We start from the raw sequence: 12,316 nt of genomic DNA, 5'->3' as shown, positions 1-12,316 counted from the left end.
GCAAATTAATTAATGACTCAACGTTTGTTGATGTGAAAGGAACAGTCAAACACTGTAAAATTTTACTTTTCCTATTTCTGTATTGTGCAGTAGATGTATATAGCGCTGGTCCTCCCTGAGCATGTGCAGTAGACGTATTTTGAGCTGGTCCTCACTGAGCATGTGCAGTAGACGTATTTTGAGCTGGTCCTCACTGAGCATGTGCAGTAGACGCATATAGAGTTGGTCCTCACTGAGCATGTGCAGTAGACGTAGATGAGTTGGTCCTCACTGAGCATGTGCAGTAGCTGGTATGGAAGTGCAGCAGTGATGATCTGTGGTTTGTATTCACTGTTTTTTGTTTTTTTTTGTAGAGATCTTTATTTAAAAAAGCAATGCAGTAATGTTGGATTCTGTCCTGCTGTACTTTTAAATAACATAATTTGTATTCAAATTATTATTATTGTGTATGTGTGTGTGTGTGTGTAGAAGGGAAGAGGAGAAAGTGGCCATCATCAGGAGAAACCATGCAAAATCTGAAAGATTGCGATCGCACTTGAACGTAAGCAAGTTACAGGTTTCCTAGAACAAAACAATAAAGCTGAGACGGCATCATTGTGAAAAAACAAGCGTTATGCAACCCGATATGCCTGACTTGATTAGTATATTTAGACTTACATAATAATGTACATAATATCCTACACAGAATTTCTGTATAATGCTGATTATCATATGACAAGGATCTTTCCATGAAAGGTCTCTTCTGTTAACTTCCTCTGTTTTAACTGATTTAGTTGCATCCGCTTAAATAAAATACTGGGTGAGCAAATAATGTAGATATGAAAAAAAAACATTCTTGTAGAAAGATGTAGAATATTTCCACACTGATCAGTACATAATTTACTTGTCTAATATGTCTCCACTCAAACAGCTGTTACTGCCCCCTGTAATGGGCATTTCATTTTTCTTGTCTTGTTCAGAAATTTCCATTTTATTCTGTTTCCTTGCTCTCTATGCATATGTATATATGAAAACACTTTTGTGTTTCTCCACAGTGATTTCACATTTCTTGTAACAAAGACAATGAATATTTCAAGCACTCCCTCCTCGTCTATAGTTTATTTATCAGTCAGCTGCAAAGAACAAACTACATTGCCCCAAAAAAGAAAACAGCAAAAGGACACCGGGGAAGGACTAGAATAGGCTTTAGGAGAGCATTATCTCTTAAACATAACACACATATACAGTATATATACATATAAAATGTATTTTTGCAGTTTTTCATCACACATAATTTATTGGAGAAGCACAGCTACCATTGTGCAAACAAAACAATGAACATTTGAGTCATTTTTGTGCAAAAATCAGTGCTAATTCCCAAACTTTTGTTTATACCACATATTCTTTGATAGTGCCCATAATAGTTTCTCCCTTCACGCTTGACTAATGAATCTAAAATATCATGAACTAATTAGCTCACTGTGGTCTGAAGACAGTGAAGAAAAGTGGGAGGGGGGAAAGCAAAATATTTTGATGTTCCAAAATGAAATGTCAAAGAGATTATGAAAATGTTGAGAAGAAAATGAGGAATCCCAAATGAAATCAGTACCATTCACCACACCCTGCTAATACCATTATTTAGCAATGTTCTCTAGTTTTATTCTAATTATACTAATTCAAACTGTGTCAGCTTATCATTATTTATTGCAAATGATTCTTCCTGCATCTCATTACATTTAGACTTTGAAATGACTCTGCTTTCCTACATAAAATGTCTGATGTTGTGCTTCCTAAGAGAGAGCTTTTGTATTCAGTTCTTTGTCAGTACATTTGCTCAACATACTACTGTGCTCAGTTAACTTGACCTTCGCATGTGACTGGAGTAAAGCCAGTGAGTAAAGATGACTTGCTGTGATAGACGGGCAGACAGAAGCAGCAGGAGTTGAACAAGGAAACAGAATTCAGGGAAAGAAACCAGATTTTCTAGAAGGAAGTGGCTCATTTGATGTGATTGCTGTAATGAGTGTGCAAGTCTGCAGAGGAACCCCTGTAGAGGAGCCTTGCAGTATTCGCACGCATTTACAAAGGCACTGACACACTGTACACTTCTTTTTCCACTGTGTCTATATGTAAAAAGTGATTTTCCTGTGTGCATTGATCCACATGGATAGCTAACATCAAGATCAGGTACTTTGCATGGGCCTAGTAGGTGGTGTGTGTAGAAAATTGTGGAGTTAGAACCTCTCTAATTAGATTGTACTTATTAGGCCTCATTTAAAAGGCAGTTTAAAGTGGATTGTATTTCTTATGCAACACCATTAATTACATTCCTCACTATTAGCCTACATACATAAAACTGCCTCAGTTTTAACCATTATGATGAATCAGTGGCGTTTTTGTGTTTTTATATAGTCTGGGTCAGTTCAGATGTGACTCCTTAATACATTCCAGTGTTGCTTTTGATTTACAGAGGTTAGAAAGGAAACTCAAAGCACACCTCAGAACGCAAGTGTCACTGCTCAGTGTTAGTACAAATGACCATCCAGACTGCAATATCTGCTGACCTGAATCTGTCACTCTGTCTGCTTCCATTATCTTTGCGCAAGCGAGCTCACATTTGTGTCAGTTTACGCAAACGTGTCCAGGTGCAAGAATTCAAAGCAGAGGTGTTTTCTGCTAAACACTGTCCCACAGCAAACCCGCACAGCATCGAATCAAGATATCAAGCACCGTGACAAGAAGACTAGAGGGAGAGAAAAAGGAGAAGAAAGCGGAATTGAGATGTCAGACCACAGAGGTGTTTCTACCTCTATATTACAGGGTATTTACAGCTGTGCAGATGTGTGTTTGTCAGGCGTTGACAGTGAACTTCTGGGCCTGGGCGGAGACGGCTGAGTGTTGTATGGGACCTGTCGGGCTGGGCGGTATTGATGGCAGCCTGGGGCTACTGGACGGCGAGAGGTATGTGTGCAGGAGCCAGAAACAGTTGTTCCCTGGGAGTAATGACTACCTGTGCTCTTTCAGCATGATTTACAGGCATAGGTGATCTCTCCTCACTCCAGCATTTGCGGCAGGACAAGCAGGATGCAGTGAATATTGTAAACACACCCTATGATAGATGTTTTCATTTGCTTTTGAAGCCTCTGTAAATGAGCTGTGTCCCCTTTCCTGTCATTCTTCCGTGCTGTGGCTGGGTCAGTATATAATTGAGGGACTTTTGACGTCCATGGGATATATCTTGCATACATTTTTATTAAAAGTAAAAAAAATAATGTTTTTTATGTTGATTATGATCATGACTTTACAAATTCTATATTTATTATGGAAACAATCACTTATTGATAAAAACGACTGGATATCACTGAAATGTCTACTAAATAACCACCCGAATTTAATAACGACCACCTTCTAATTAGCTAAACAATAATAAAATGAGCTTCTTCAAATGTTGAAAAAGTTGAGAAAATCATGACAGATATTTCTTTTTTGCCAATATATCAAATTTTATATGGAAAATAACAAATTGTATCTGTGTTAGAGAAATCACTTTCAACTAAGTTCCCCATTACAAAAACACCTCTCAAGGAAGTGTGTTAATTCCAGATCACATGACCTGCTCCACATGATGTCATTTCCTCCTGAAGAAAAGACTGGCCAGACTCCAAGGCTTTCTGAGTTATTTAATATAAAGTAGTGTGTGAGTCAAGTATAGATTTATCACGTCAACAGATTTACTCTAATATCTTATAAATAGCTTTCAATTTTAGTTTTACTCAATTGTATATATAATATTTAGAAGAATCTTTCTGTAAAAATGCCATGTGGTGTTTGGTTATAGGTGGCCATGATGATTTTAGGCCTTAAAACAGCAAAAATGTCAACTATGATACCTGTCAACTATGTTACAAAAAGTCCCACAATTATATATTGACCTGGCTAATGCTCTGTAGATGGGACTGAATCAAGATATAAGTTTTCTTGCACTAGTTGTTGGAAAATCACAACTCATTCTATATTTTATGCCATTTGATGCTGTGCAACTTTGCATATCCTCTTTCACAGGGTTTTGATCAGGCCCATATTGTTCTCTTTTGGGGTCAAAGATCACAAAAGCTGCTGACAGGCTCAGAAGTCTCTGCTATCAAAGCCCCAGAGGTTGGTGAATACTCCTTCACATTCTATCAGAAATATTGTCAAGTTCAGAAATGCATGTAATAGAAGGGCAGATTTTCTCACTAGTGTCTTGAGTATAATAACATAAAAGATCTGCAAATTAACTTATAAATCGCTACTCTTTATCACTGTGACAGTTTAATGTAGTTTGGTTGGCCTGTGGTCATACTTTCAGTTTCTCCACTGGGACGCGGGGGATGTTCTTCATTTCATGCGACATAAAAATGTCAATCATACAAACCTTGAGAGACATTTTCAAACATGAGAAAACTTATATAACCACTGAATCTATTGTCTGTGTTCTGTAATTGCTTCCACTGTGATGAAACCATGGTTGCTACTGATGTGACGTTGTTTATTACAGCTGGGATGACTTTCTCTATGAGGTAAAAGACCATTCCTAATTAACTCTAACAATCAAGCATAACTCACAAAATTGTTGTACCAAGATGGAATCAGTCTAATAATTGTTTGCAAACCAAAAATCTGTCATTTGGTAGTGACACAGCTACGGATATGTCCACGCTTAGTAGTGCTTCTAATGTTTAAATATAGACTACAGAAATGTAGTTCCATCCAAAATATTTTGCAATATTAATTTTGATTTAAAGTCTCAAACTTTTTAATTAAGTTTCTCCATTCTTTTTTTTAACTTTACTGTATAATTTCCCATCACATTTATTCATAGAGATGATCACCTAAATATAATTTCCTTCTGCAAACACAGGAAAACATTTTTAGAAGAGCAGACCTCCTCATGCGGTGATCATATTTCCAGTTGGGCAAATTAATCATAACATTTTTCTGATTACAGTATTGTATAAAATTTCATTGTATGTGTTACTGTATCTGTCTTGAGATTAAATAAATAGATTCAATTTCTTTTACCCACTTTAGAAAACAGGTTAATTAAAACGGATTTCTATGCAGAGTCTAGTCTGATATCTTAAAATATGGGTACATGGTTCCCATGTTTATCTCTTTCCCAGCTCAGTTTTAGTCAGTAATTTTGCACTGAAGAAGCAGCAGAGTCTAATAGTACCTTTAGAAATCTAAATACCCAACAACAGTATCATCTGTCAGCACCTAATTTGTTATAAAAGGAGCTACAGCCTCTCACTGACAATCAGTGAAGGGTGATTATGTGCCACGATACATTGCCAAGATTTGATAACAAAATAACAGACTAAGACCTGACTGATGGCTCTGTAGTCAACCCTGTCCTTCAGAAATGTCTTCATATAAATTTACTGTATAACCAAATAGCAACAACTAATAATTATTGTGATCAGATTATGTTTTCTATCAGCATAATGAGCAAATGTTGTTGCATTTTCTGCCCACATCTAATCACAAACAGGACTCTGGATACAAAACCAAGTGTTTAATCTAAGAATGGAGCTCTTTGTGAACCAATCATGTGCCTCCGCCACCTCATACTCCAATGCAGATATGGAGCAAGAAATGTCACTGAAAATAATTCAGTCACCTGAATATTCTAGGGATACAATTTAATTTTTTCTAGAGGAGAAGACTGGTGTAGTACTACTTCACTGCAAGGAGAAGCAAGCTTTATTTTTTCTTCCAACACTTTGTTGCTTTGTGTTCCCAGGAAATCTGGTTTATATAACCTCCGTTGGCTACCAACGTTCCACAGATGAACTTTGAACTTTGCTCAATAACCTCTCTTGGCCTTGTTCATCTCGTCTTCTCTCCTGGATTCTTGTTTCCATAGTAACTTTGGTGTTTTCCATGTGTCTTTATAGTTTGATTTGTAAAGCATGGAGTATAGAGAAAATGCCTTGGATTTTCCTGGGGAAGAGGCAAGGCCAAATGACCAGAAAGTGTAATAGTAAATGAGGCTGGCAAGAGAGTGGGCAAAGTGCGTGATGAGCAGCAGTCCATGTGGCTGCCCCATGAAGGCCCTGTACTGTGGAAACCCAAATCCACAAGAGAATACCTTTAGCCATGAAGGTTAACAAGCTCAGTAAACATGGAAATCTTCCAGAACATTTGTGGTCCAGGGAGGATTGTCAGCTATTTTCCATGACTGGGTGTGAAGAAAATACTCAAATTTCAAGTTTGATTTTGTAGATCAGTGTGCAAATGGTTCCCTTGTTTTCTTAAAATATCCCTTTCAAACAGCTTCCACGCTCGACTTCCCGGCAGGTCAGAATATAGTCAGCATGTGTTTATGCTTTCAGATTTTCTTTCTTTTTTCAGGTCAATACAGCATTTCTTGAATGCTGCATTGACCTGCCTTTGATGCACAAATCTGACGCTAAGGTATGAAAATACAGAAAACTAGATATGTTTGAATAGTTATTTTATTTAGGAGCCTTTCTGTAATCTAAATGATTGTGTTTGATTGATGTTGGACTTTAGATAACTGAGAATGTGAGAAGCACTTCCTGGAATTCTCGTTTATATTTTGAAAGAAACATATTTTCTCACTGGAAGCTAAGACTATGACCTTGTAGGAAACACTTCCAGTTTGAAAGAGCCACAAAGTCTGTGTTAACATGTGAAGGTAAGCCTGCAACAGGACTTTCACCAAGAAGACTAGGGCTTATGTCTCATGTGGGAGTATGGTTTTTAAACTTTTCTCTCTACGTTTGATTAGTTATAGGCACAAAAACCACTTGGTTAAGGCCAAATCATGCTTTCCATGTGAAGTATGTGTGTGTGAGACATAAATTTTGTGACCCACCCTTCTGAGAAAGTCCACATGCAGACACTATCTGTAGGCACGTTGAGTGCACATGTCCCAGGAAAACAAATGGTACTTAAAACAAATGCATGTGAGGAAGAGAGACTGTATCAGGGGATTCTTGGTCATCCACATGTATACAGCTAGAAATTAAAAAAGAAAGAGTTGCATTTGAAGTTGTTATAGCCGGACTCCAGAGATACTTCGATTTGTACATGCTTTTAATTTGATGGAGCCAAAACACAGTAGATAGTTTAAAATTCACCACAAATCCTGTGCTATGTCCATGCAGTCTGCTTGGTACATCTGGGGAATAATCACATGGACATAGAGCTACAGCCCAGTCTGTGAACGAGCTGCTCTATTATGGAAACAGTGGAAAGTCACAGCTTTTTAGAAACATCCACCTGTGTTTGATATGAGAGACAGTCTGCAAACACCGTGAATTGGCCTTCACACCTTGCATTAAGATTGATTCTTTCCCAATATTACTACATGTTAGAAGCTGGTTAGGTTGAGGCGAACACACTACAACTTCTTGGTTAGGTTGAAGAAAACACCTTTGGTTGGATTAAAATACAACCCTTTCACAACACATTTGATGCTTCTCCCTCATTTTTAAGGTTATCAGCTCTGCTCCATTTAATGTATGATTGGTTGGCTGAAAAGGAGCAACAGTAAAGTAGCAAGATAATTGGCAAAGATACATGGATCTGGAAATGTATTTGTGATACGTCAGAGACAAACATAAACATAGGAATGTAATTTTTAGGAAATAAGGCTGATGTGGAGGAATTATTCCTTCAAATCCTCAATTTGTTGTTTTGGACAAGATTTTTATTGTTTTTCAGTTATTTTAACATTCTGCCAGACTTTTAATATAACATTCTTTACTTGATCATAGATGTATTCGTACAGCTCAGTGATAAAAGTCATGTTAACTTTTAACATATTTTGACAGACAAACCTTTAAATGTGTAAATCCTGCACTACCTGTTATAGAGGTAGTTGAAAATGATGTCAGTGTTTTCTAGCACTATTTTTTAAATCTAATTTTGACCATTTTTAAAATTTTTTTTTTTTTTTTAAGTCTCACAATGTTTTTTATTTTTATTTTTAGTATTGCCAGTTATAACAGCCTCGTGGACTAAATGACATGAGGGTTGACCTCATTGCTTTCTCTGCTTGTATAAGCCATTACATCACAGTTGTGCAATCTTAATTGAATAATTCTGAGCAATTTAAACAAATTATGCCAAAAATAACTGAGCATTCAATTAGGAGATTTTTGAGAAACATTAAAAAGGGCTAACTGCATCTGCTGATGACAGATTTGACTGTTGTTTCATAGAATTTGAAACATTTGAAATTTTATATGTGGAAATGTGTAGCGTGACAGTGTGGTTCATGTGATCTGCAGACAAGACTTGCAAATTATACAGTTAATTTTACACATTTCATGATTGAATCTATCAAGCTGCATGTCTGCTTATTGCATTAGGGATTACAATGTGTTTAGTGCAGCTGTGTGTGTGTGGATATGCACAAGTACAGAACACATTCTTAACTTTGTGTGTTTAGGTATGAGAATTTGAGTTTGCGTGTGTGTGTTTGTGTGACCGTGTGTGTGTGTCTCATATTGCTGCTGGCATCCACAGATCCCCGAGGCGAACACAGTATGCGTATCCATGAAATGGATACGGCTTTCAGTACAGTTTGATGCCACACCTCATTGACCTTTAGCCTTTTAATCTGGTTTTCCAATTGGTCACATATCTTGACTTTATCCTTGGTTTGCTCTGCAACCACATGGGCTGCTCTAATATCATTTGGAAAATATTTCCCTGATTTATGAGACAGATATCAGCTGACAGGCTTACTCTCATACCATTTCAGAGAGTTACAATGTGTTCATGTTTGATATTTGTGTCACCATTTCATCACTACTGTATCTCACTTCAATTCTCTAACATTTCACGGTTGGACACTCTTAAAGTTCAGCTACCGGAGAGAGATTAAACCATCAGTGTCCATCTGTTCCCCTACTATTCAGTCCCCCCTCCAAAAATGTATTATGATTTACAGTTATAAAGTCATTTTTATGTCCTTGTCTGACAAAGGCAGGGGCATATAATGGAACAGTGGGACAGTGAAATACAGGGACAGAGATAAAGAGTGAGAGACTTTCAACATATTGATTTTACAGAGTGAGTAGGATTCTTGGCAAGTGGTCAGAGCTATCATATGTTAGGGTGAGGAGAGGGAAAGGAGGCAGTGGAGCAGGAGAGAGGTAGGAAAGAAGTGGATACTTGAGTGGAATTAGTATCTCCCTCTACAGCCGTGTGGCATGTGATGGCATCTCCTCCTTCATCAGTTACATGGCATCATATCATACCACTGTGGACTTGACATATAAAACTTAACACCCTGCAATGCTGCCCTTCGAATCTACCGCCTCTGCTCCACTCTGAGGTGAGGAATTTGTTGAATTTGTTCTGCACAAACTGGTTAAAAAATTGCATTATTATTGCCATGGTCAGATTTGTGTCTCGCTTCACTTGCTCATTCAGTGACACTGAGCTTAATGATGGAGAGTGAGAGTCTAGACAGTCCACCACATTATGGGGGCTTTTTCTCTGTCTGAGCAACTTTCTTTCCTAGGTTCTTATTTAATTTTGGTTGATTGACTGTGATTGATTTTGATTTGTCCACTATTTACACTTTTGATATCAGTTTGTAAAACTAATCCTGCTTTATTCTGTAATGTCAGTAGTGTGTGTGACACCGCACTATACCATGAAGAATGAAATGATGTGCAAGAAATGGTATGACTTTTTTAATATATTGCAGTGCTATACAGACATTTAGCTTTAATTTCTTGTGCTAAATTATGCCACTTATGTATGTATTTATGCTGTTCTGACTCTTATATGCATTTGTTTTAAATCTAATGGCCACTGTTTAAGGGGGAAAATGCATAAATGCCTATCCACTACAATTTTCAGCTGCAGTAATAGAAGTGGCAAGGAGATAAAGAGATCTTCACACCTGTCAAAAACAAGCCAAAAGGTGTGGCAGAGCTCAAATGTTAGAGGCTGGTAAAAAGAACAGGGTAGTGGAACTTTGGCAGCGGAACCCAGGAAATGTATCATAGCCATGTTTAACACTTTAACAAACGAGGTATGTGTGTGTAACCGTGTGTGTGCATGCTCGGTATGTTCTAAGTATTTATCAGAGGTGTGAATGGTGATGAGTTGCCAGCGTCGGGAGATCAAAAGCTTAAATGAAATGTTTGTCACTGTAACAGCTGCACCGCTGTGGCTTTCCACTTGATACTGCTAAGCGCAGTCAAGACCGCAGGCAACTCCATTTGTATGTTTCTGCTGAATGAATAAGCAATTGCACTTTGTTTCCTTTAACTCAAAACATTCGCAGGAGAACTTCTGCATGTTTACCTTGGTCCTTCCATTTTTACAAGGTTCACTTTGGCTGCTTTGCAAACAATCTGTTGTTATTTTGCAACAACACACACAGTGTTCCTTTCTCTTTTATAGTGGATGAATTCCAAACAGAACTGTTTTATTGAGACCAAAGGGTATTTGATTTAGGTCTGAAAGTGCCAAGCCAAATTCACAACAACATTACATAAGACAAAATCTGGGCAAAGTTTACTTTCAGAAGAAACAACAAAATGGGAAACTGCAGGATGAATAAAAACAGAAATCAGACTATGAAACAACTTGAAGGGTTGCTAAGCTTACTGCATGCAGAGCGCAATAACATCACCAGACTCAGATATATATAGAAATCCAATTGATGCGTCACATTTTTTTTTACAACTGCTAACAAGATGTGGTACTGGCACGACAGTACAGTGGAGCAAAAGCTGTGAGTACTGGCACTCTCAGTAATAATCACTTTGAGTTGTAAAGACTTGTGGAGGGCCGTGCTCATATTGAGTGAAATTCCTTTCCACACTCAGGGCCGTTGAGATGGCCCAGAAAAGTCACAATCACAGGAGAAACGTTCCAGTTTTCAAGGCCGATTGTGCACAGCTGTAGATGAAAAATAACTTGCACGGCTCTTCAAATCCTACATGACTTCATCATTCATAAAACCGATGCCATGGCCTGGTGATCGCAGCAGGTCTCCACATAGCTTCCTGGTTTTTTAAACAGATTTGTATGACGGATGATTCAGTGCTTTCATAGAGGAGAAGCTGCCGCTGCTTCTTTGACTGCGATAAGCTCCCGTCTCCTAGCATTTGTCTTAATGAGCTCATTCTACATTCACTGCAAGCTAATTACTTTCCTTAATCATCAGCAGACACATGGTCGTCCATTATGATTATTATTTATGCTCGGCTATAAAATGGAAGGTATTTTTTTATATTTATGTACTTTCTCTATTTGTTCTTTCTTTTCTCCTTCCTTCCTGCCTTCTTCCTTCCTGTGGTTTCGGTAACCCTACCCATATGGCTCAGTCTTTGATGTCTTTCTGAAATCCATGTGCATGTTGGTTGTCATGTTGCTTCATGGCAGGCGCATTCCTGTCTTCCAGCATGAGGGCCTCCCAACACAGAAACACACACGTGCATGCTTAGTGTCTCAGTATTTCTGCTTGAGATATGGGATGTGCAAAATTACAAAATTCCACTACATTAAAGTTTATTCCAGTCATAAATATTAGTTTTTGCCTGTATCATGGATCGTCTTGTGACCAGCAAATGCCCACCGCACCTCATTGAGCTCCTCACAACTACAATGCTAGATTTCAATAGAAGCGTCTGCATAGTAAGAGGCACCAAGGCACCAGTTTTGGCAGGCATGAAGGGCACCGCTATCATCAGAGCAGAGGATGTTCGGTAGCCTTCTGCAAGTGACGGATGACTGCTCTCACTGCCATTTTATGGCTCCTTCAGCCATGCTTAAAGTTGAAATATGTGAAAGAATAAGCAGAGAATATATTTCACACAAGAAATGGAGGTCACATTCAACCTGCTATGAATTTTATGGTGGTTCAGATTCCCTCTCACTGGATGTGTGTGCGCCTGCCTGTGTATGGGTGTTACTGACAAAGAGAAAGCAAGATGAAATAAAAGTCACGATCAACTTGATGAATGGTGTAACATTCTCAGTGGAAAGTGTCATTTCATAAGATTCATGAGTCTCTGGTCCTTCCAGTTGCTCACTGGATTCAAGGCTCTACTGTCAGGTGCGTCTGATGTCTATCAAGGGGGTGATCGACGCTTTTAAAGACTTTGGACCTCAGCTTCATTCAGTTGTATTTTTGGCCTCATTAATAGAGCAGTATTTACTACTGTTGGAACTGTAACTACACCAATGTCCCTCAAACTATATATTTTTCCCGACAGCGAAATCCAAATGTTATTAATATTTGTCACTATTAGTGTTGCAGGATAAATGCCCATGATATTGATGGCTCATATAAAAG

The 12,316-nt window shown here is 38.1% G+C and overlaps 1 protein-coding gene across 2 annotated transcripts in view; it reads left to right on the top strand.

Moving 5' to 3' along the window:
* The first annotated feature begins 468 nt into the window (after positions 1–468).
* Positions 469–12,316, top strand: part of sema3ab (sema domain, immunoglobulin domain (Ig), short basic domain, secreted, (semaphorin) 3Ab) — a 67,745-nt gene continuing 55,897 nt past the window's right edge. Inside the window, exons 1-3 of one of the 2 annotated variants that reach the window (XM_055009266.1) lie at positions 469–541; positions 2,834–2,940; positions 4,042–4,134. The gene's annotated coding sequence lies outside the window, so the exon portion shown is untranslated. Of the gene's footprint in view, positions 542–2,818; positions 2,941–4,041; positions 4,135–12,316 lie in introns of both variants that reach the window. The other variant, XM_055009267.1, reaches the window with a different exon arrangement.

This window comes from Amphiprion ocellaris, chromosome 3, assembly GCF_022539595.1.
Source record: "Amphiprion ocellaris isolate individual 3 ecotype Okinawa chromosome 3, ASM2253959v1, whole genome shotgun sequence".
NCBI lineage: Eukaryota > Metazoa > Chordata > Actinopteri > Pomacentridae > Amphiprion > Amphiprion ocellaris.
The sequence above is the reverse complement of the archived record's forward strand: the minus strand, read 5'-3'. Positions and strand labels throughout refer to the sequence as shown.